The following is a 24613-nucleotide window of genomic DNA, read 5'->3' as shown; positions in this document are numbered from 1 at the left end:
TGCTTGGGCCTCTCTCCTGGAGGCGCTCAGTCAGACCCAGTGGTGACATGTGGCAAGACGCTCCTCGGGGCGCATCTTGCTTGGGCCTCTCTCCTGGAGGCGCTCAGTCAGACCCAGTGTTGACACGTGGCAAGACGCTCCTCGGGGCGCGTCTTGCTTGGGCCTCTCTCCTGGAGGCGCTCAGTCAGACCCAGTGTTGACATGTGGCAAGACACTCCTCGGGGCGCGTCTTGCTTGGGCCTCTCTCCTGGAGGCGCTCAGTCAGACCGAGTGCTGACATGTGGCAAGAAGCTCCTCGGGGTGCGTGTTGCTTGGGCTTCTCTCCTGGAGGCCCTCAGTAAGACCCATTGTTGACATGTGGCAAGACGCTCCTCGGGGCGCGTCTTGCTTGGGCCTCTCTCCAGAAGGCCCTCAATCAGACCCAGTGTTGACACGTGGCAAGACGCTCCTCGGGGCGCGTCTTGCTTGGGCCTCTCTCCTGGAGGCGCTCAGTCAGACTGAGTAGTGACATGTGGCCTGACGCTCCTCGGGGCGCGTGTTGCTTGGGCCTCTCTCCTGGAGGCGCTCAGTCAGACCCATTGTTGACATGTTGCAAGACGCTCCTTTGGGCGCCTCTTGCTTGGGCCTCTCTCCTGGAGGCCCTCTGTCAGACCCAGTGTTGACATGTGGCAAGACGCTCCTCCGGGCGCATCTTGCTTGGGCCTCTCTCCTGGAGGCCCTCAGTCAGACCCATTGTTGACGTGTGGCAAGACGCTCCTCAGGGCGCGTCTTGCTTGGGCCTTTCTCCTGGAGGCGCTCAGTCAGACCGAGTGCTGACATGTGGCAAGACGCTCCTCGGGGCGCGTCTTGCTTGGGCCTCTCTCCTGGAGGCGCTCAGTCAGACTGAGTAGTGACATGTGGCCTGACGCTCCCCGGGGCACGTCTTGCTTGGGCCTCTCTCCTGGAGGTGCTCAGTCAGACCCAGTGGTGACATGTGGCAAGACACTCCTCGGGGCGCGTCTTGCTTGGGCTTCTCTCATGGAGGCCCTCAGTAAGACCCATTGTTGACTTGCCACATGTCACCTCTGGTTCTGACTGAGCGCCTCCAGGAGAGAGGCCCAAGCAAGACGCGCCCCGAGGAGCGTATTGCCACAAGTCAACAATGGGTCTGACTGAGGGCCTCCAGGAGAGAAGCCCAAGCAAGACGCGCCCCGTGGAGCGTCTTGACACATGTCAACACTGGGTCTGATAGAGGGCCTCCAGGAGAGGGGCCCAAGAAAGACGCGCCCCGAGGAGTGTCTTGCCACCTGTCACCACTGGGTCTGACTGAGCGCCTCCAGGATAGAGGCCCAGGCAAGACCCGCCCCGAGGAGCGTCAGGCCACATGTCACTACTCAGACTAACTGAGCACCTCCAGGAGAGAGGCCCAAGCAAGATGCGCCACGAGGAGCGTCTTGCCACGTGTCAACACTGGGTCTGATTGAGGGCCTTCTGGAGAGAGGCCCAAGCAAGACGCGCCCCGAGGAGCGTCTTGCCACATGTCAACAATGGGTCTTACTGAGGGCCTCCAGGAGAGAAGCCCAAGCAAGACGTGCCCCGAGGAGCTTCTTGCCACATGTCAGCACTCGGTCTGACTGAGCGCCTCCAGGAGAGAGGCCAAAGCAAGACGCGCCCCGAGGAGCGTCTTGACACATGTCAACACTGGGTCTGACAGAGGGCCTCCATGAGAGAGGCCCAAGCAAGACGCGCCCCGAGGAGTGTCTTGCCACATGTCAACACTGGGTCTGACAGAGGGCCTCCAGGAGAGAGGCCCAAGCAAGACGCGCCCCGAGGAGTGTCTTGCCACATGTCACCACTTGGTCTGACTGAGCGCCTCCAGGAGAGAGGCCCAAGCAAGACGCGCCCCGAGGAGCGTCTTGCCACGTGTCAACACTCGGTCTGATTGAGGGCCTTCTGGAGAGAGGCCCAAGCAAGACGCGCCCCGAGGAGCGTCTTGCCACATGTCAACAATGGTTCTTACTGAGGGCCTCCAGGTGAGAAGCCCAAGCAAGACGCGCCCCGAGGAGCTTCTTGCCACATGTCAGCACTCGGTCAGACTGAGCGCCTCCAGGAGAGAGGCCAAAGCAAGACGCCCCCCGAGGAGCGTCTTGACACATGTCAACACTGGGTCTGACAGAGGGCCTCCATGAGAGAGGCCCAAGCAAGACGCGCCCCGAGGAGTGTCTTGCCAAATGTCAACACTGGGTCTGACTGAGCGCCTCAGGGAGAGAGGTCCAAGCAAGACGTGCCCCGAGGAGCGTCTTGCCACATGTCACTACTCGGTCTGACTGAGCGCCTCAGGGAGAGAGGCCCAAGCAAGACGCGCCCCGAGAAGTGTCTTGCCACATGTCACCACTTGGTCTGACTGAGCGCCTCCAGGAGAGAGGCCCAAGCAACACGCGCCCCGAGGAGCGTCAGACCGCATGTCACTACTCATTCTGACTGAGCGCCTCCAGGAGAGAGGCCCAAGCAAGACGCGCCCCGAGGAGCGTCTTGCCACGTGTCAACACTGGGTCTGATTGAGGGCCTTCTGGAGAGAGGCCCAAGCAAGACGCGCCCCGAGGAGCGTCTTGCCACATGTCACCACTTGGTCTGACTGAGCGCATCCAGGAGAGAGGCCCAAGCAACACGCGCCCCGAGGAGCGTCAGGCCACATGTGTCTACTCAGTCTGACTGAGCGCCTCCAGGAGAGAGGCCCAAGCAAGACGCGCCCCGAGGAGCGTCTTGCCACATGTCAACAATGGGTCTTACTGAGGGCCTCCAGGAGAGAAGCCCAAGCAAGACGCGCCCCGAGGAGCTTCTTGCCACATGTCAGCACTCGGTCTGACTGAGCGCCTCCAGGAGAGAGGCCAAAGCAAGACGCGCCCCGAGGAGCGTCTTGACACATGTCAACACTGGGTCTGACAGAGGGCCTCCATGAGAGAGGCCCAAGCAAGACGCGCCCCGAGGAGTGTCTTGCCACATGTCAACACTGGGTCTGACAGAGGGCCTCCAGGAGAGAGGCCCAAGCAAGACGCACCCCGAGGAGTGTCTTGCCACATGTCACCACTTGGTCTGACTGAGCGCCTCCAGGAGAGAGGCCCAAGCAAGACGCGCCCCGAGGAGCGTCTTGCCACGTGTCAACACTGGGTCTGATTGAGGGCCTTCTGGAGAGATGCCCAAGCAAGACGCGCCCCGAGGAGCGTCTTGCCACATGTCAACAATGGTTCTTACTGAGGGCCTCCAGGTGAGAAGCCCAAGCAAGACGCGCCCCGAGGAGCTTCTTGCCACATGTCAGCACTCGGTCAGACTGAGCGCCTCCAGGAGAGAGGCCAAAGCAAGACGCCCCCCGAGGAGCGTCTTGACACATGTCAACACTGGGTCTGACAGAGGGCCTCCATGAGAGAGGCGCAAGCAAGACGCGCCCCGAGGAGTGTCTAGCCAAATGTCAACACTGGGTCTGACTGAGCGCCTCAGGGAGAGAGGTCCAAGCAAGACGCGCCCCGAGGAGCGTCTTGCCTCATGTCACTACTCGGTCTGACTGAGCGCCTCAGGGAGAGAGGTCCAAGCAAGACGCGCCCCGAGGAGCGTCTTGCCACATGTCAACACTGGATCTGACTGAGTGCCTCCATGAGAGAAGCCCCAGCAAGACGCGCCCCGAGGAGCGTCTTGCCACATGTCACTACTCGGTCTGTTTGAGCGCCTCCAGGAGAGAGGCCCAAGCAAGACACGCCCCGAGGAGCGTCTTGACACATGTCAACACTGGGTCTGACTGAGGGCCTCCATGAGAGAAGCCCAAGCAAGACGCGCCCCGAGGAGCGTCTTGCCACATGTCAACACTGGGTCTGATTGAGGGCCTTCATGAGAGAGGCCCAAGCAAGACGCGCCCCGAGGAGCGTCTTGCCACATGTATACAATGGGTCTGTTTGAGCGCCTCCAGGAGAGAGGCCCAAGCAAGACACGCCCCGAGGAGCGTCTTGACACATGTCAACACTGGGTCTGACTGAGGGCCTCCATGAGAGAAGCCCAAGCAAGACACGCCCCGAGGAGCGTCTTGACACATGTCAACACTGGGTCTGACTGAGGGCCTCCATGAGAGAGGCCCAAGCAAGACGCGCCCCGAGGAGCGTCTTGCCACATGTATACAATGGGTCTGACTGAGGGCCTCCAGGAGAGAAGCCCAAGCAAAACGCGCCCCGTGGAGCGTCTTGCCACATGTCACCTCTGGTTCTGACTGAGCGCCTCCAGGAGAGAGGCCCAAGCAAGACGCGCCCCGTGGAGCGTCTTGCCACATGTCAACACTGGGTCTGACTGAGCGCCTCCAGGAGAGAGGCCCAAGCAAGACGCGCCCCGAGGAGCGTCTTGCCACATGTGAACAATGGGTCTGACTGAGGGCCTCCAGGAGAGAAGCCCAAGCAAGACGCGCCCCGTGGAGCGTCTTGCCACATGTCAACACTGGGTCTTATTGAGGGCCTTCTGGAGAGAGGCCCAAGCAATACGCGCCCCGAGGAGCGTCTTGCCACATGTCAACAATGGGTCTTACTGAGGGCCTCCAGGAGAGAGGCCCAAGCAAGATGCGCCCGGAGGAGCGTCTTGCCACATGTCAACACTGGGTCTGACAGAGGGCCTCCAGGAGAGAGGCCCAAGCAAGACGCGCCCCGAGGAGCGTCTTGCCACATGTCACCTCTGGTTCTGACTGAGCGCCTCCAGGAGAGAGGCCCAAGCAAGACGCGCCCCGAGGAGCATCTTGCCACAAGTCAACAATGGGTCTGACTGAGGGCCTCCAGGAGAGAAGCCCAAGCAAGACGCGCCCCGTGGAGCGTCTTGACACATGTCAACACTGGGTCTGACAGAGGGCCTCCAGGAGAGGGGCCCAAGAAAGACGCGCCCCGAGGAGTGTCTTGCCACATGTCACCACTGGGTCTGACTGAGCGCCTCCAGGAGAGAGGCCCAGGCAAGACGCGCCCCGAGGAGCGTCAGGCCACATGTCACTACTCAGTCTGACTGAGCGCCTCCAGGAGAGAGGCCCAAGCAAGACGCGCCCCGAGGAGCGTCTTGCCACGTGTCAACACTGGGTCTGATTGAGGGCCTTCTGGAGAGAGGCCCAAGCAAGACGCACCACGATGAGCGTCTTGCCACATGTCAACAATGGGTCTTACTGAGGGCCTCCAGGAGAGAAGCCCAAGCAAGACGCGCCCCGAGGAGCTTCTTGCCACATGTCAGCACTCGGTCTGACTGAGCGCCTCCAGGAGAGAGGCCAAAGCAAGACGCGCCCCGAGGAGCGTCTTGACACATGTCAACACTGGGTCTGACAGAGGGCCTCCATGAGAGAGGCCCAAGCAAGACGCGCCCCGAGGAGTGTCTTGCCACATGTCAACACTTTGTCTGACAGAGGGCCTCCAGGAGAGAGGCCCAAGCAAGACGCGCCCCGAGGAGTGTCTTGCCAAATGTCACCACTTGGTCTGACTGAGCGCCTCCAGGAGAGAGGCCCAAGCAACACGCGGCCCGAGGAGCGTCTTGCCACATGTCAGCACTCGGTCTGACTGAGCGCCTCCAGGAGAGAGGCCAAAGCAAGACGCGCCCCGAGGAGCGTCTTGACACATGTCAACACTGGGTCTGACGGAGGGCCTCCATGAGAGAGGCCCAAGCAAGACGCGCCCCGAGGAGTGTCTTGCCACATGTCAACACTGGGTCTGACAGAGGGCCTCCAGGAGAGAGGCCCAAGCAAGACGCGCCCCGAGGAGTGTCTTGCCACATGTCACCACTTGGTCTGACTGAGCGCCTCCAGGAGAGAGGCCCAAGCAAGACGCGCCCCGAGGAGCGTCTTGCCACGTGTCAACACTGGGTCTGATTGAGGGCCTTCTGGAGAGAGGCCCAAGCAAGACGCGCCCCGAGGAGCGTCTTGCCACATGTCAACAATGGTTCTTACTGAGGGCCTCCAGGTGAGAAGCCCAAGCAAGACGTGCCCCGAGGAGCTTCTTGCCACATGTCAGCACTCGGTCAGACTGAGCGCCTCCAGGAGAGAGGCCAAAGCAAGACGCCCCCCGAGGAGCGTCTTGACACATGTCAACACTGGGTCTGACAGAGGGCCTCCATGAGAGAGGCCCAAGCAAGACGCGCCCCGAGGAGTGTCTTGCCAAATGTCAACACTGGGTCTGACTGAGCGCCTCAGGGAGAGAGGTCCAAGCAAGACGCGCCCCGAGGAGCGTCTTGCCACATGTCACTACTCGGTCTGACTGAGCGCCTCAGGGAGAGAGGTCCAAGCAAGACGCGCCCCGAGGAGCGTCTTGCCACATGTCAACACTGGATCTGACTGAGTGCCTCCATGAGAGAAGCCCCAGCAAGACGCGCCCCGAGGAGCGCCTTGCCACATGTCACTAGTCAGTCTGTTTGAGCGCCTCCAGGAGAGAGGCCCAAGCAAGACACGCCCCGAGGAGCGTCTTGACACATGTCAACACTGGGTCTGACTGAGGGCCTCCATGAGAGAAGCCCAAGCAAGACGCGCCCCTAGGAGCGTCTTGCCACATGTCAACACTGGGTCTGATTGAGGGCCTTCTGGAGAGAGGCCCAAGCAAGACGCGCCCCGAGGAGCGTCTTGCCACATGTATACAATGGGTCTTACTGAGGGCCTCCAGGAGAGAGGCCCAAGCAAGATGCGCCCGGAGGAGCGTTTTGCCACATGTCAACACTGGGTCTGACAGAGGACCTCCAGGAGAGAGGCCCAAGCAAGACGCAACCCGAGGAGCGTCTTGCCACATGTCACCTCTGGTTCTGACTGAGCGCCTCCAGGAGAGAGGCCCAAGCAAGACGCGCCCCGAGGAGCGTCTTGCCACATGTCAACACTGGGTCTGACAGAGGGCCTCCATGAGAGAGGCCCAAGCAAGACGCGCCCCGAGGAGCGTCTTGCGACATGTCACTACTCGGTCTAACTGAGCGCCTCCAGGAGAGAGGTCCAAGCAAGACGCGCCCCGAGGAGCGATTTGCCACATGTCACTACTCGGTCTGACTGAGCGCCTCCAGGAGAGAGGCCCAAGCAAGACGTGCCCCGAGGAGCGTCTTGCCACATGTCAACAATGGGTCTGACTGAGGGCCTCCAGGAGAGCAGCCCAAGCAAGACGCGCCCCGTGGAGCGTCTTGCCACATGTCAACACTGGGTCTGACTGAGCGCCTCCAGGAGAGAGGCCCAAGCAAGACGCGCCCCGAGGAGCGTCTTGCCACATGTCAACAATGGGTCTGACTGAGGGCCTCCAGGAGAGAAGCCCAAGCAAGACGCGCCCCGTGGAGCGTCTTGCCACACGTCAACACTGGGTCTGACAGAGGGCCTCCATGAGAGAGGCCAGAGCAAGACGCGCCCCGAGGAGCGTCTTGCGACATGTCACTACTCGGTCTAACTGAGCGCCTCCAGGAGAGAGGTCCAAGCAAGACGCGCCCCGAGGAGCGTCTTGCCACATGTCACTACTCGGTCTGACTGAGCGCCTCCAGGAGAGAGGCCCAAGCAAGACGTGCCCCGAGGAGCGTCTTGCCACATGTCAAAAATGGGTCTGACTGAGGGCCTCCAGGAGAGAAGCCCAAGCAAGAAGCGCCCCGAGGAGCGTCTTGTCACATGTCAACACTGTGTCTTACTGAGCGCCTCCAGGAGAGAGGCCCAAGCAAGACACGCCCCGAGGAGCGTCTTGACACATGTCAACACTGGGTCTGACTGAGGGCCTCCATGAGAGAAGCCCAAGCAAGACGCGCCCCGAGGAGAGTCTTGCCACATGTCAACACTGAGTCTGACAGAGGTCATCCAGGAGAGAGGCCCAAGCAATACGCGCCCCGAGGAGCGTCTTGCCACATGTCAACAATGGGTCTGACTGAGGGCCTCCAGGAGAGAAGCCAAAGCAAGACGCGCCCCGAGGAGCTTCTTTCCACATGTCAACAATGGGTCTTACTGAGGGCCTCCATGAGAGAAGCCCAAGCAAGATGCGCCCCGAGGAGTGTCTTGCCACATGTCAACACTGTGTCTGACTGAGCGCCTCCAGGAGAGAGGCCCAAGCAAGACGCGCCCCGAGGAGCGTCTTGCCACGTGTCAACACTGGGTCTGACTTAGCGCCTCCAGGAGAGAGGCCCAAGCAAGATGCGCCTCGAGGAGCGTCTTGCCACGTGTCACCACTGGGTCTGACTGAGCTCCTCCAGGAGAGAGGCCCAAGCAAGACGCGCCCCGAGGAGCGTCTTGCCAAATGTCACTACTCGGTCTGACTGAGCGCCTCCAGGAGGGAGGTCCAAGCAAGACGTGCCCCGAGGAGCGTCTTGCCACATGTCAACACTGGGTCTGACTGAGCGCCTCCAGGAGAGAGGCCCAAGCAAGACACGCCCCGAGGAGCGTCTTGACACATGTCAACACTGGGTCGGACTGAGGGCCTCCATGAGAGAAGCCCAAGCAAGACGCGCCCCGAGGAGAGTCTTGCCACATGTCAACACTCGGTCTGACAGAGGGCATTCAGGAGAGAGGCCCAAGCAATGAGCGCCCCGAGGAGCGTCTTGCCTTCTGTCAGCACTCGGTCTTACTGAGTGCCTCCAGGAGAGAGGCCCAAGCAAGACGCGCCCCGAGGAGCGTCTTGCCACATGTCAACAATGGGTCTGACTGAGGGCCTCCAGGAGAGAGGCCCAAGCAAGATGCGCCCGGAGGAGCGTCTTGCCACATGTCAACACTGGGTCTGACAGAGGGCCTCCAGGAGAGAGGCCCAAGCAAGACGCGCCCCGAGGAGCGTCTTGCCACATGTCACCTCTGGTTCTGACTGAGCGCCTCCAGGAGAGAGGCCCAAGCAAGACGCGCCCCGAGGAGCGTCTTGTCACATGTCAACACTGGGTCTGTCTGAGCGTCTCCAGGAGAGAAGCCCAAGCAAGACGCGCCCCGAGGAGCGTCTTGCCAAATGTCAGCACTCGGTCTGACTGAGCGCCTCCAGGAGAGAGGCCCAAGCAAGACGCGCCCCGAGGAGCGTCTTGCCACATGTCAACAATGGGTCTGACTGAGGGCCTCCAGGAGAGCAGCCCAAGCAAGACGCGCCCCGTGGAGCGTCTTGCCACATGTCAACACTGGGTCTGACTGAGCGACTCCAGGAGAGAGGCCCAAGCAAGACGCGCCCCGAGGAGCGTCTTGCCACATGTCAACAATGGGTCTGACTGAGGGCCTCCAGGAGAGAAGCCCAAGCAAGACGCGCCCCGTGGAGCGTCTTGCCACATGTCAACACTGGGTCTGACAGAGGGCCTCCATGAGAGAGGCCAGAGCAAGACGCGCCCCGAGGAGCGTCTTGCGACATGTCACTACTCGGTCTAACTGAGCGCCTCCAGGAGAGAGGTCCAAGCAAGACGTGCCCCGAGGAGCGTCTTGCCACATGTCAACACTGGGTCTGACTGAGCGCCTCCAGGAGAGAGGCCCAAGCAAGACACGCCCCGAGGAGCGTCTTGACACATGTCAACACTGGGTCGGACTGAGGGCCTCCATGAGAGAAGCCCAAGCAAGACGCGCCCCGAGGAGAGTCTTGCCACATGTCAACACTCGGTCTGACAGAGGGCATTCAGGAGAGAGGCCCAAGCAATGAGCGCCCCGAGGAGCGTCTTGCCTTCTGTCAGCACTCGGTCTTACTGAGTGCCTCCAGGAGAGAGGCCCAAGCAAGACGCGCCCCGAGGAGCGTCTTGCCACATGTCAACAATGGGTCTGACTGAGGGCCTCCAGGAGAGAGGCCCAAGCAAGATGCGCCCGGAGGAGCGTCTTGCCACATGTCAACACTGGGTCTGACAGAGGGCCTCCAGGAGAGAGGCCCAAGCAAGACGCGCCCCGAGGAGCGTCTTGCCACATGTCACCTCTGGTTCTGACTGAGCGCCTCCAGGAGAGAGGCCCAAGCAAGACGCGCCCCGAGGAGCGTCTTGTCACATGTCAACACTGGGTCTGTCTGAGCGTCTCCAGGAGAGAAGCCCAAGCAAGACGCGCCCCGAGGAGCGTCTTGCCAAATGTCAGCACTCGGTCTGACTGAGCGCCTCCAGGAGAGAGGCCCAAGCAAGACGCGCCCCGAGGAGCGTCTTGCCACATGTCAACAATGGGTCTGACTGAGGGCCTCCAGGAGAGAAGCCCAAGCAACACGCGGCCCGAGGAGCGTCTTGCCACATGTCAGCACTCGGTCTGACTGAGCGCCTCCAGGAGAGAGGCCAAAGCAAGACGCGCCCCGAGGAGCGTCTTGACACATGTCAACACTGGGTCTGACAGAGGGCCTCCATGAGAGAGGCCCAAGCAAGACGCGCCCCGAGGAGTGTCTTGCCACATGTCAACACTGGGTCTGACAGAGGGCCTCCAGGAGAGAGGCCCAAGCAAGACGCGCCCCGAGGAGCGTCTTGCCACATGTCACCACTTGGTCTGACTGAGCGCCTCCAGGAGAGAGGCCCAAGCAACACGCGCCCCGAGGAGCGTCAGGCCACATGTCACTACTCAGTCTGACTGAGCGCCTCCAGGAGAGAGGCCCAAGCAAGACGCGCCCCGAGGAGCGTCTTGCCACATGTCAACAATGGGTCTTACTGAGGGCCTCCAGGAGAGAAGCCCAAGCAAGACGCGCCCAGAGGAGCTTCTTGCCACATGTCAGCACTCGGTCTGACTGAGCGCCTCCAGGAGAGAGGCCAAAGCAAGACGCGCCCCGAGGAGCGTCTTGACACATGTCAACACTGGGTCTGACAGAGGGCCTATATGAGAAAGGCCCAAGCAAGACGCGCCCCGAGGAGTGTCTTGCCACATGTCACCACTTGGTCTGACTGAGCGCCTCCAGGAGAGAGGCCCAAGCAAGACGCGCCCCGAGGAGCGTCTTGCCACGTGTCAACACTGGGTCTGATTGAGGGCCTTCTGGAGAGAGGCCCAAGCAAGACGCGCCCCGAGGAGCGTCTTGCCACATGTCAACAATGGTTCTTACTGAGGGCCTCCAGGTGAGAAGCCCAAGCAAGACGCGCCCCGAGGAGCTTCTTGCCACATGTCAGCACTCGGTCAGACTGAGCGCCTCCAGGAGAGAGGCCAAAGCAAGACGCCCCCCGAGGAGCGTCTTGACACATGTCAACACTGGGTCTGACAGAGGGCCTCCATGAGAGAGGCCCAAGCAAGACGCGCCCCAAGGAGTGTCTTGCCAAATGTCAACACTGGGTCTGACTGAGCGCCTCAGGGAGAGAGGTCCAAGCAAGACGCGCCCCGAGGAGCGTCTTGCCACATGTCACTACTCGGTCTGACTGAGCGCCTCAGGGAGAGAGGTCCAAGCAAGACGCGCCCCGAGGAGCGTCTTGCCACATGTCAACACTGGATCTGACTGAGTGCCTCCATGAGAGAAGCCCCAGCAAGACGCGCCCCGAGGAGCGTCTTGCCACATGTCACTACTCGGTCTGTTTGAGCGCCTCCAGGAGAGAGGCCCAAGCAAGACACGCCCCGAGGAGCGTCTTGACACATGTCAACACTGGGTCTGACTGAGGGCCTCCATGAGAGAAGCCCAAGCAAGACGCGCCCCGAGGAGCGTCTTGCCACATGTCAACACTGGGTCTGATTGAGGGCCTTCTGGAGAGAGGCCCAAGCAAGACGCGCCCAGAGGAGCTTCTTGCCACATGTCAGCACTCGGTCTGACTGAGCGCCTCCAGGAGAGAGGCCAAAGCAAGACGCACCCCGAGGAGCGTCTTGACACATGTCAACACTGGGTCAGACAGAGGGCCTCCATGAGAGAGGCCCAAGCAAGACGCGCCCCGAGGAGTGTCTTGCCACATGTCACCACTTGGTCTGACTGAGCGCCTCCAGGAGAGAGGCCCAAGCAAGACGCGCCCCGAGGTGAATCTTGCCACGTGTCAACACTGGGTCTGATTGAGGGCCTTCTGGAGAGAGGCCCAAGAAAGACGCGCCCCGAGGAGCGTCTTGCCACATGTCAACAATGGTTCTTACTGAGGGCCTCCAGGTGAGAAGCCCAAGCAAGACGCGCCCCGAGGAGCTTCTTGCCACATGTCAGCACTCGGTCAGACTGAGCGCCTCCAGGAGAGAGGCCAAAGCAAGACGCCCCCCGAGGAGCGTCTTGACACATGTCAACACTGGGTCTGACAGAGGGCCTCCATGAGAGAGGCCCAAGCAAGACGCACCGCGAGGAGTGTCTTGCCAAATGTCAACACTGGGTCTGACTGAGCGCCTCAGGGAGAGAGGTCCAAGCAAGACGCGCCCCGAGGAGCGTCTTGCCACGTGTCAACACTGGGTCTGATTGAGGGCCTTCTGGAGAGAGGCCCAAGCAAGACGCGCCCCCAGGAGCGTCTTGCCACATGTCAACAATGGTTCTTACTGAGGGCCTCCAGGTGAGAAGCCCAAGCAAGACGCGCCCCGAGGAGCTTCTTGCCACATGTCAGCACTCGGTCAGACTGAGCGCCTCCAGGAGAGAGGCCAAAGCAAGACGCCCCCCGAGGAGCGTCTTGACACATGTCAACACTGGGTTTGACAGAGGGCCTCCATGAGAGAGGCCCAAGCAAGACGCGCCCCGAGGAGCGTCTTGCCAAATGTCAACACTGGGTCTGACTGAACGCCTCAGGGAGAGAGGTCCAAGCAAGACGCGCCCCGAGGAGCGTCTTGCCACATGTCACTACTCGGTCTGACTGAGCGCCTCAGGGAGAGAGGTCCAAGCAAGACGCGCCCCGAGGAGCGTCTTGCCACATGTCAACACTGGATCTGACTGAGTGCCTCCATAAGAGAAGCCCCAGCAAGACGCGCCCCGAGGAGCGTCTTGCCACATGTCACTACTCGGTCTGTTTGAGCGCCTCCAGGAGAGTGGCCCAAGCAAGACACGCCCCGAGGAGCCTCTTGACACATGTCAACACTGGGTCTGACTGAGGGCCTCCATGAGAGAAGCCCAAGCAAGACGCGCCCCGAGGAGCGTCTTGCCACATGTCAACACTGGGTCTGATTGAGGGCCTTCTGGAGAGAGGCCCAAGCAAGACGCGCCCCGAGGAGCGTCTTGCCACATGTATACAATGGGTCTTACTGAGGGCCTCCAGGAGAGAGGCCCAAGCAAGATGCGCCCGGAGGAGCGTTTTGCCACATGTCAACACTGTGTCTGACGGAGGGCCTCCAGGAGAGAGGCCCAAGCAAGACGCACCCCGAGGAGCGTCTTGCCACATGTCACCTCTGGTTCTGACTGAGCGCCTCCAGGAGAGAGGCCCAAGCAAGACGCGCCCCGAGGAGCGTCTTGCCACATGTCAACACTGGGTCTGAAGGAGGGCCTCCATGAGAGAGGCCCAAGCAAGACGCGCCCCGAGGAGCGTCTGGCGACATGTCACTACTCGGTCTAACTGTGCGCCTCCAGGAGAGAGGTCCAAGCAAGACGCGCCCCGAGGAGCGTCTTGCCACATGTCACTACTCGGTCTGACTGAGCGCCTCCAGGAGAGAGGCCCAAGCAAGACGTGCCCCGAGGAGCGTCTTGCCACATGTCAACAATGGGTCGGACTGAGGGCCTCCAGGAGAGAAGCCCAAGCAAGACGCGCCCCGTGGAGCGTCTTGCCACATGTCAACACTGGGTCTGACTGAGCGCCTCCAGGAGAGAGGCCCAAGCAAGACGCGCCCCGAGGAGCGTCTTGCCACATGTCAACAATGGGTCTGACTGAGGGCCTCCAGGAGAGAAGCCCAAGCAAGACGCGCCCCGTGGAGCGTCTTGCCACATGTCAACACTGGGTCTTATTGAGGGCCTTCTGGAGAGAGGCCCAAGCAATACGCGCCCCGAGGAGCGTCTTGCCACATGTCAACAATGGGTCTTACTGAGGGCCTCCAGGAGAGAGGCCCAAGCAAGATGCGCCCGGAGGAGCGTCTTGCCACATGTCAACACTGGGTCTGACAGAGGGCCTCCAGGAGAGAGGCCCAAGCAAGACGCGCCCCGAGGAGCGTCTTGCCACATGTCACCTCTGGTTCTGACTGAGCGCCTCCAGGAGAGAGGCCCAAGCAAGACGCGCCCCGAGGAGCGTCTTGCCACATGTCAACAATGGGTCTGACTGAGGGCCTCCAGGAGAGAAGCCCAAGCAAGACGCGAGCCGTGGAGCGTCTTGACACATGTCAACACTGGGTCTGACAGAGGGCCTCCAGGAGAGGGGCCCAAGAAAGATGCGCCCCGAGGAGTGTCTTGCCACATGTCACCACTGGGTCTGACTGAGCGCCTCCAGGAGAGAGGCCCAGGCAAGACGCGCCCCGAGGAGCGTCAGGCCACATGTCACTACCCAGTCTGACTGAACGCCTCAAGGAGAGAGGCCCAAGCAAGACGCGCCCCGAGGAGCGTCTTGCCACGTGTCAACACTGGGTCTGATTGAGGGCCTTCTGGAGAGAGGCCCAAGCAAGACGCACCACGAGGAGCGTCTTGCCACATGTCAACAATGGGTCTTACTGAGGGCCTCCAGGAGAGAAGCCCAAGCAAGACGCGCCCCGAGGAGCTTCTTGCCGCATGTCAGCACTCGGTCTGACTGAGCGCCTCCAGGAGAGAGGCCAAAGCAAGACGCGCCACGAGGAGCGTCTTGACACATGTCAACACTGGGTCTGACAGAGGGCCTCCATGAGAGAGGCCCAAGCAAGACGCGCCCCGAGGAGTGTCTTGCCACATGTCAACACTGGGTCTGACAGAGGGCCTCCAGGAGAGAGGCCCAAGCAAGACGCGCCCCGAGGAGTGTCTTGCCACATGTCACCACTTGGTCTGACTGAGCGCCTCCAGGAGAGAGGCCCAAGCAAGACGCGCCCCGAGGAGCGTCTTGCCACGTGTCAGCACTGGGTCTGATTGAGGGCCTTCTGGAGAGAGGCCCAAGCAAGACGCGCCCCGAGGAGGGTCTTGCCACATGTCAACAATGGTTCTTACTGAGGGCCTCCAGGTGAGAAGCCCAAGCAAGACGCGCCCCGAGGAGCTTCTTGCCACATGTCAGCACTCGGTTAGACTGAGCGCCTCCAGGAGAGAGGCCAAAGCAAGACGCCCCCCGAGGAGCGTCTTGACACATGTCAACACTGGGTCTGACAGAGGGCCTCCATGAGAGAGGCCCAAGCAAGACGCGCCCCGAGGAGTGTCTTGCCAAATGTCAACACTGGGTCTGACTGAGCGCCTCAGGGAGAGAGGTCCAAGCAAGACGCGCCCCGAGGAGCGTCTTGCCACATGTCACTACTCGGTCTGACTGAGCGCCTCAGGGAGAGAGGTTTAAGCAAGACACGCCCCGAGGAGCGTCTTGCGACATGTCAACACTGGATCTGACTGAGTGCCTCCATGAGAGAAGCCCCAGCAAGACGCGCCCCGAGGAGCGTCTTGCCACATGTCACTACTCGGTCTGTTTGAGCGCCTCCAGGAGAGAGGCCCAAGCAAGACACGCCCCGAGGAGCGTCTTGACACATGTCAACACTGGGTCTGACTGAGGGCCTCCATGAGAGAAGCCCAAGCAAGACGCGCCCCGAGGAGCGTCTTGCCACATGTCAACACTGGGTCTGATTGAGGGCCTTCTGGAGAGAGGCCCAAGCAAGACGCGCCCCGAGGAGCGTCTTGCCACATGTATACAATGGGTCTTACTGAGGGCCTCTAGGAGAGAGGCCCACGAAAGATGCGCCCGGAGGAGCGTTTTGCCACATGTCAACACTGGGTCTGACAGAGGGCCTCCAGGAGAGAGGCCCAAGCAAGACGCACCCCGAGGAGCGTCTTGCCACATGTCACCTCTGGTTCTGACTGAGCGCCTCCAGGAGAGAGGCCCAAGCAAGACGCGCCCCGAGGAGCGTCTTGCCACATGTCAACACTGGGTCTGACAGAGGGCCTCCATGAGAGAGGCCCAAGCAAGACGCGCCCCGAGGAGCGTCTTGCGACATGTCACTACTCGGTCTAACTGAGCGCCTCCAGGAGAGAGGTCCAAGCAAGACGCGCCCCGAGGAGCGTCTTGCCACATGTCACTACTCGGTCTGACTGAGCGCCTCCAGGAGAGAGGCCCAAGCAAGACGTGCCCCGAGAAGCGTCTTGCCACATGTCAACAATGGGTCTGACTGAGGGCCTCCAGGAGAGAAGCCCAAGCAAGACGCGCCCCGTGGAGCGTCTTGCCACATGTCAACACTGGGTCTGACTGAGCGCCTCCAGGAGAGAGGCCCAAGCAAGACGCGCCCCGAGGAGCGTCTTGCCACATGTCAACAATGGGTCTGACTGAGGGCCTCCAGGAGAGAAGCCCAAGCAAGACGCGCCCCGTGGAGCGTCTTGCCACATGTCAACACTGGGTCTTATTGAGGGCCTTCTGGAGAGAGGCCCAAGCAATACGCGCCCCGAGGAGCGTCTTGCCACATGTCAACAATGGGTCTTACTGAGGGCCTCCAGGAGAGAGGCCCAAGCAAGATGCGCCCGGAGGAGCGTCTTGCCACATGTCAACACTGGGTCTGACAGAGGGCCTCCAGGAGAGAGGCCCAAGCAAGACGCGCCCCGAGGAGCGTCTTGCCACATGTCACCTCTGGTTCTGACTGAGCGCCTCCAGGAGAGAGGCCCAAGCAAGATGCGCCCCGAGGAGCGTCTTGCCACATGTCAACAATGGGTCTGACTGAGGGCCTCCAGGAGAGAAGCCCAAGCAAGACGCGCCCCGTGGAGCGTCTTGACACATGTCAACACTGGGTCTGACAGAGGGCCTCCAGGAGAGGGGCCCAAGAAAGACGTGCCCCGAGGAGTGTCTTGCCACATGTCACCACTGGGTCTGACTGAGCGCCTCCAGGAGAGAGGCCCAGGCAAGACGCGCCCCGAGGAGCGTCAGGCCACATGTCACTACTCAGTCTGACTGAGCGCCTCCAGGAGAGAGGCCCAAGCAAGACGCGCCCCGAGGAGCGTCTTGCCACGTGTCAACACTGGGTCTGATTGAGGGCCTTCTGGAGAGAGGCCCAAGCAAGACGCACCACGAGGAGCGTCTTGCCACATGTCAACAATGGGTCTTACTGAGGGCCTCCAGGATAGAAGCCCAAGCAAGACGCGCCCCGAGGAGCTTCTTGCCACATGTCAGCACTCGGTCTGACTGAGCGCCTCCAGGAGAGAAGCCAAAGCAAGACGCGCCCCGAGGAGCGTCTTGACACATGTCAACACTGGGTTTGACAGAGGGCCTCCATGAGAGAGGCCCAAGCAAGACGCGCCCCGAGGAGCGTCTTGCCAAATGTCAACACTGGGTCTGACTGAACGCCTCAGGGAGAGAGGTCCAAGCAAGACGCGCCCCGAGGAGCGTCTTGCCACATGTCAACACTGGATCTGACTGAGTGCCTCCATGAGAGAAGCCCCAGCAAGACGCGCCCCGAGGAGCGTCTTGCCACATGTCACTACTCGGTCTGTTTGAGCGCCTCCAGGAGAGTGGCCCAAGCAAGACACGCCCCGAGGAGCCTCTTGACACATGTCAACACTGGGTCTGACTGAGGGCCTCCATGAGAGAAGCCCAAGCAAGACGCGCCCCGAGGAGCGTCTTGCCACATGTCAACACTGGGTCTGATTGAGGGCCTTCTGGAGAGAGGCCCAAGCAAGACGCGCCCCGAGGAGCGTCTTGCCACATGTATACAATGGGTCTTACTGAGGGCCTCCAGGAGAGAGGCCCAAGCAAGATGCGCCCGGAGGAGCGTTTTGCCACATGTCAACACTGTGTCTGACGGAGGGCCTCCAGGAGAGAGGCCCAAGCAAGACGCACCCCGAGGAGCGTCTTGCCACATGTCACCTCTGGTTCTGACTGAGCGCCTCCAGGAGAGAGGCCCAAGCAAGACGCGCCCCGAGGAGCGTCTTGCCACATGTCAACACTGGGTCTGAAGGAGGGCCTCCATGAGAGAGGCCCAAGCAAGACGCGCCCCGAGGAGCGTCTGGCGACATGTCACTACTCGGTCTAACTGTGCGCCTCCAGGAGAGAGGTCCAAGCAAGACGCGCCCCGAGGAGCGTCTTGCCACATGTCACTACTCGGTCTGACTGAGCGCCTCCAGGAGAGAGGCCCAAGCAAGACGTGCCCCGAGGAGCGTCTTGCCACATGTCAACAATGGGTCGGACTGAGGGCCTCCATGAGAGAAGCCCCAGCAAGACGCGCCCCGAGGAGCGTCTTGCCACATGTCACTACTCGGTCTGTTTGAGCGCCTCCAGGAGAGTGGCCCAAGCAAGACACGCCCCGAGGAGCCTCTTGACACATGTCAACACTGGGTCTGACTGAGGGCCTCCATGAGAGAAGCCCAAGCAAGACGCGCCCCGAGGAGCGTCTTGCCACATGTCAACACTGGGTCTGATTGAGGGCCTTCTGGAGAGAGGCCCAAGCAAGACGCGCCCCGAGGAGCGTCTTGCCACATGTATACAATGGGTCTTACTGAGGGCCTCCAGGAGAGAGGCCCAAGCAAGATGCGCCCGGAGGAGCGTTTTGCCACATGTCAACACTGTGTCTGACGGAGGGCCTCCAGGAGAGAGGCCCAAGCAAGACGCACCCCGAGGAGCGTCTTGCCACATGTCACCTCTGGTTCTGACTGAGCGCCTCCAGGAGAGAGGCCCAAGCAAGACGCGCCCCGAGGAGCGTCTTGCCACATGTCAACACTGGGTCTGAAGGAGGGCCTCCATGAGAGAGGCCCAAGCAAGACGCGCCCCGAGGAGCGTCTGGCGACATGTCACTACTCGGTCTAACTGTGCGCCTCCAGGAGAGAGGTCCAAGCAAGACGCGCCCCGAGGAGCGTCTTGCCACATGTCACTACTCGGTCTGACTGAGCGCCTCCAGGAGAGAGGCCCAAGCAAGACGTGCCCCGAGGAGCGTCTTGCCACATGTCAACAATGGGTCGGACTGAGGGCCTCCAGGAGAGAAGCCCAAGCAAGACGCGCCCCGTGGAGCGTCTTGCCACATGTCAACACTGGGTCTGACTGAGCGCCTCCAGGAGAGAGGCCCAAGCAAGACGCGCCCCGAGGAGCGTCTTGCCACATGTCAACAATGGGTCTGACTGAGGGCCTCCAGGAGAGAAGCCCAAGCAAGACGCGCCCCGTGGAGCGTCTTGCCACATGTCAACACTGGGTCTTATTGAGGGCCTTCTGGAGAGAGGCCCAAGCAATACGCGCCCCGAGGAGCGTCTTGCCACATGTCAACAATGGGTCTTACTGAGGGCCTCCAGGAGAGAGGCCCAAGCAAGATGCGCCCGGAGGAGCGTCTTGCCACATGTCAACACTGGGTCTGACAGAGGGCCTCCAGGAGAGAGGCCCAAGCAAGACGCGCCCCGAGGAGCGTCTTGCCACATGTCACCTCTGGTTCTGACTGAGCGCCTCCAGGAGAGAGGCCCAAGCAAGACGCGCCCCGAGGAGCGTCTTGCCACATGTCAACAATGGGTCTGACTGAGGGCCTCCAGGAGAGAAGCCCAAGCAAGACGCGCCCCGTGGAGCGTCTTGACACATGTCAACACTGGGTCTGACAGAGGGCCTCCAGGAGAGGGGCCCAAGAAAGATGCGCCCCGAGGAGTGTCTTGCCACATGTCACCACTGGGTCTGACTGAGCGCCTCCAGGAGAGAGGCCCAGGCAAGACGCGCCCCGAGGAGCGTCAGGCCACATGTCACTACCCAGTCTGACTGAACGCCTCAAGGAGAGAGGCCCAAGCAAGACGCGCCCCGAGGAGCGTCTTGCCACGTGTCAACACTGGGTCTGATTGAGGGCCTTCTGGAGAGAGGCCCAAGCAAGACGCACCACGAGGAGTGTCTTGCCACATGTCAACAATGGGTCTTACTGAGGGCCTCCAGGAGAGAAGCCCAAGCAAGACGCGCCCCGAGGAGCTTCTTGCCGCATGTCAGCACTCGGTCTGACTGAGCGCCTCCAGGAGAGAGGCCAAAGCAAGACGCGCCACGAGGAGCGTCTTGACACATGTCAACACTGGGTCTGACAGAGGGCCTCCATGAGAGAGGCCCAAGCAAGACGCGCCCCGAGGAGTGTCTTGCCACATGTCAACACTGGGTCTGACAGAGGGCCTCCAGGAGAGAGGCCCAAGCAAGACGCGCCCCGAGGAGTGTCTTGCCACATGTCACCACTTGGTCTGACTGAGCGCCTCCAGGAGAGAGGCCCAAGCAAGACGCGCCCCGAGGAGCGTCTTGCCACGTGTCAGCACTGGGTCTGATTGAGGGCCTTCTGGAGAGAGGCCCAAGCAAGACGCGCCCCGAGGAGGGTCTTGCCACATGTCAACAATGGTTCTTACTGAGGGCCTCCAGGTGAGAAGCCCAAGCAAGACGCGCCCCGAGGAGCTTCTTGCCACATGTCAGCACTCGGTTAGACTGAGCGCCTCCAGGAGAGAGGCCAAAGCAAGACGCCCCCCGAGGAGCGTCTTGACACATGTCAACACTGGGTCTGACAGAGGGCCTCCATGAGAGAGGCCCAAGCAAGACGCGCCCCGAGGAGTGTCTTGCCAAATGTCAACACTGGGTCTGACTGAGCGCCTCAGGGAGAGAGGTCCAAGCAAGACGCGCCCCGAGGAGCGTCTTGCCACATGTCACTACTCGGTCTGACTGAGCGCCTCAGGGAGAGAGGTTTAAGCAAGACACGCCCCGAGGAGCGTCTTGCGACATGTCAACACTGGATCTGACTGAGTGCCTCCATGAGAGAAGCCCCAGCAAGACGCGCCCCGAGGAGCGTCTTGCCACATGTCACTACTCGGTCTGTTTGAGCGCCTCCAGGAGAGAGGCCCAAGCAAGACACGCCCCGAGGAGCGTCTTGACACATGTCAACACTGGGTCTGATGGAGGGCCTCCATGAGAGAAGCCCAAGCAAGACGCGCCCCGAGGAGCGTCTTGCCACATGTCAACACTGGGTCTGATTGAGGGCCTTCTGGAGAGAGGCCCAAGCAAGACGCGCCCCGAGGAGCGTCTTGCCACATGTATACAATGGGTCTTACTGAGGGCCTCTAGGAGAGAGGCCCACGAAAGATGCGCCCGGAGGAGCGTTTTGCCACATGTCAACACTGGGTCTGACAGAGGGCCTCCAGGAGAGAGGCCCAAGCAAGACGCACCCCGAGGAGCGTCTTGCCACATGTCACCTCTGGTTCTGACTGAGCGCCTCCAGGAGAGAGGCCCAAGCAAGACGCGCCCCGAGGAGCGTCTTGCCACATGTCAACACTGGGTCTGACAGAGGGCCTCCATGAGAGAGGCCCAAGCAAGACGCGCCCCGAGGAGCGTCTTGCGACATGTCACTACTCGGTCTAACTGAGCGCCTCCAGGAGAGAGGTCCAAGCAAGACGCGCCCCGAGGAGCGTCTTGCCACATGTCACTACTCGGTCTGACTGAGCGCCTCCAGGAGAGAGGCCCAAGCAAGACGTGCCCCGAGAAGCGTCTTGCCACATGTCAACAATGGGTCTGACTGAGGGCCTCCAGGAGAGAAGCCCAAGCAAGACGCGCCCCGTGGAGCGTCTTGCCACATGTCAACACTGGGTCTGACTGAGCGCCTCCAGGAGAGAGGCCCAAGCAAGACGCGCCCCGAGGAGCGTCTTGCCACATGTCAACAATGGGTCTGACTGAGGGCCTCCAGGAGAGAAGCCCAAGCAAGACGCGCCCCGTGGAGCGTCTTGCCACATGTCAACACTGGGTCTTATTGAGGGCCTTCTGGAGAGAGGCCCAAGCAATACGCGCCCCGAGGAGCGTCTTGCCACATGTCAACAATGGGTCTTACTGAGGGCCTCCAGGAGAGAGGCCCAAGCAAGATGCGCCCGGAGGAGCGTCTTGCCACATGTCAACACTGGGTCTGACAGAGGGCCTCCAGGAGAGAGGCCCAAGCAAGACGCGCCCCGAGGAGCGTCTTGCCACATGTCACCTCTGGTTCTGACTGAGCGCCTCCAGGAGAGAGGCCCAAGCAAGATGCGCCCCGAGGAGCGTCTTGCCACATGTCAACAATGGGTCTGACTGAGGGCCTCCAGGAGAGAAGCCCAAGCAAGACGCGCCCCGTGGAGCGTCTTGACACATGTCAACACTGGGTCTGACAGAGGGCCTCCAGGAGAGGGGCCCAAGAAAGACGTGCCCCGAGGAGTGTCTTGCCACATGTCACCACTGGGTCTGACTGAGCGCCTCCAGGAGAGAGGCCCAGGCAAGACGCGCCCCGAGGAGCGTCAGGCCACATGTCACTACTCAGTCTGACTGAGCGCCTCCAGGAGAGAGGCCCAAGCAAGACGCGCCCCGAGGAGCGTCTTGCCACGTGTCAACACTGGGTCTGATTGAGGGCCTTCTGGAGAGAGGCCCAAGCAAGACGCACCACGAGGAGCGTCTTGCCACATGTCAACAATGGGTCTTACTGAGGGCCTCCAGGATAGAAGCCCAAGCAAGACGCGCCCCGAGGAGCTTCTTGCCACATGTCAGCACTCGGTCTGACTGAGCGCCTCCAGGAGAGAAGCCAAAGCAAGACGCGCCCCGAGGAGCGTCTTGACACATGTCAACACTGGGTCTGACAGAGGGCCTCCATGAGAGAGGCCCAAGCAAGACGCGCCCCGAGGAGTGTCTTTCCACATGTCAACACTGGGTCTGACTGAGCGCCTCCAGGAGAGAGGCCCAAGCAAGACGCGCCCCGAGGAGCTTCTTGCCACGTGTCACCACTGGGTCTGACTGAGCGCCTCCAGGAGAGAGGCCCCAGCAAGACCGGTCAGGCCTGCAGTGTACACATCAGAGACATGATGTTCTTTCACAGAACTGAGGTTGTTCATTACTAAATGACTTTTACAGGAATATTGTTATTATACTATTCAACAGGTTGATCATAATAATGTGTATTAAACCCACAACCTAGCACTGAGGACAGAGGGACTTTATTTAAATTAGTACTTAATGGAAACGATACATAATGATACACAAGAGCTATGTCATACATTCAGCCTAGGAATAGTAGCATTGTGCACTATTAAAAATATACACATCAATTGCTCGAATCCCATTGTTGCAAAGTAAAACTCTAATAAAACTCTAGTCTGACATCAACAGAGAAGACTTAGTGTATGCACTACAAATACAGCATTAGGATTTCGAGTGGACCGTGCACCTTGTGAACCATCAGAGGCTTATGACGCAACATATCTTCCAGTTGCTATTAGACAAGTTATAATTCTCGACCATTTTTCGGAACTGGTTTCTTGGGTCTGTGAGTAAATGCCAAATGAGATGATAGTCCTTAAGTAAGTTCCTTGCGATCCCATGTCACGCTCTTGCCCATCAGCCGGTGAACGCTGAGACGGAACTCGATGAGAGCGATGTATTTTTTAAGTGCTCCGAATGTACTTCTAACAAGCGTGCGATTCACTTCGTGAGTAAACCGCAGCTGCAGCTGATTCAAACAGTCGAGCCAACTTTCTACATCACAATATTCGTTTTGTAGTTAGTCGAGTTACCTTTTGTGTGGCGCATGCACGGGTCATTAGCGTCCAGCTCCCAGCTTAGAGAGTCCTGTATTGACACAGACGTCAATACATCTCGATGTCATGCAACACACAAAGTCTGTCGCATACAGGTGGGTTAACACATGTACGATACCTTTTGTGTGGCGCATGCACGGGTCGTTAGCGTCCAGCTCCCGGCTTATAGAGAGTCCTGTATTGACACAGACGTCAATACATCTCGATGTCATGCAACACACAAAGTCTGTCGCATACAGGTGGGTTAACACACATGTACGATGTGTGCGATGGCACGCCCAGTTTACAATGGGACACGACGATGATCATTGTTAACCAAACTCTTGTTTCTCACGACAGGTGGTAGCGTTGTCTCCTGCACCTGGTCTTCGTGCACAGAGGGTGCTGTAATGTGCTCGTCATAGTCGCGATCGTTGTCACTCGAATCCGTTGTTCTCACGACAGGTGGTAGCGTTGTCTCCTGCATGTTGTCTTCGCGTGCGGCAAGCGTTGTGCTGTGCTCGTTATAATGGTTGTCTTCGTACAAAGGGGGTGTTGAATACTCCTTCGCGAGTAGTGTAGGAGGTGGTGTGATGGGACGTATCTCAGAGGCGTTATGTGAGCGTACCACCATGGCCTGAGCAACTGCGACTACTGAGAGTGCACCCAGTTCAGACAGCGAGATCATTTTTTTACTTGGGTGTTGTACGTGTGGGTACAGCCGCTTTAATGGCAGTGAGAGCAAGTGGTCAAATGTATTTATAGGTCACTAGCAGAAACTAAGGCACGTGGTCAGAGTGTAATCGTAACCACCGTAGCTCTTGTCATAATTTAATTAACATAGAAATCAGAAACGGGCATGTCAGGATAGACATCGCGAGTGATAATGCGGCCAGTATCTGTGTGCGCTTGAGAGGTCCTTGTTGTTCTACTGTGGTGCCCACGCCGCCGGGTCTGTAAATGTCATCGACCTTCTTTATATACGCATACGCTAAAGACCGTATATTCTCTATGGATTTGAACACGTCCTTTGTTTTGCGTAACACTTGAGCTGTCTCGAGCGTGATTTTGTGAGTGTACGCCAGTGTTTCGCGTGCACCGAGGTCCGAAAGGGCGTGCGCTACAACTATTAACCTTGGTTTGGGAGTGTGGCGAAACGCTCGCTCCGCTGTAATGGGCAGATGCAATGTTATCACCTGGTACGTTTCATTAGTCGGGTCGTAACACACCGGTCCGTGACACGGACCGTCACATTGTATGGGGCACAGTAAGGACAA

The sequence above is a fragment of the Nothobranchius furzeri genome, chromosome 1 (assembly GCF_043380555.1).
Source record: "Nothobranchius furzeri strain GRZ-AD chromosome 1, NfurGRZ-RIMD1, whole genome shotgun sequence".
Lineage (NCBI taxonomy): Eukaryota > Metazoa > Chordata > Actinopteri > Cyprinodontiformes > Nothobranchiidae > Nothobranchius > Nothobranchius furzeri.
Note: the sequence above shows the minus strand (reverse complement) of the source record.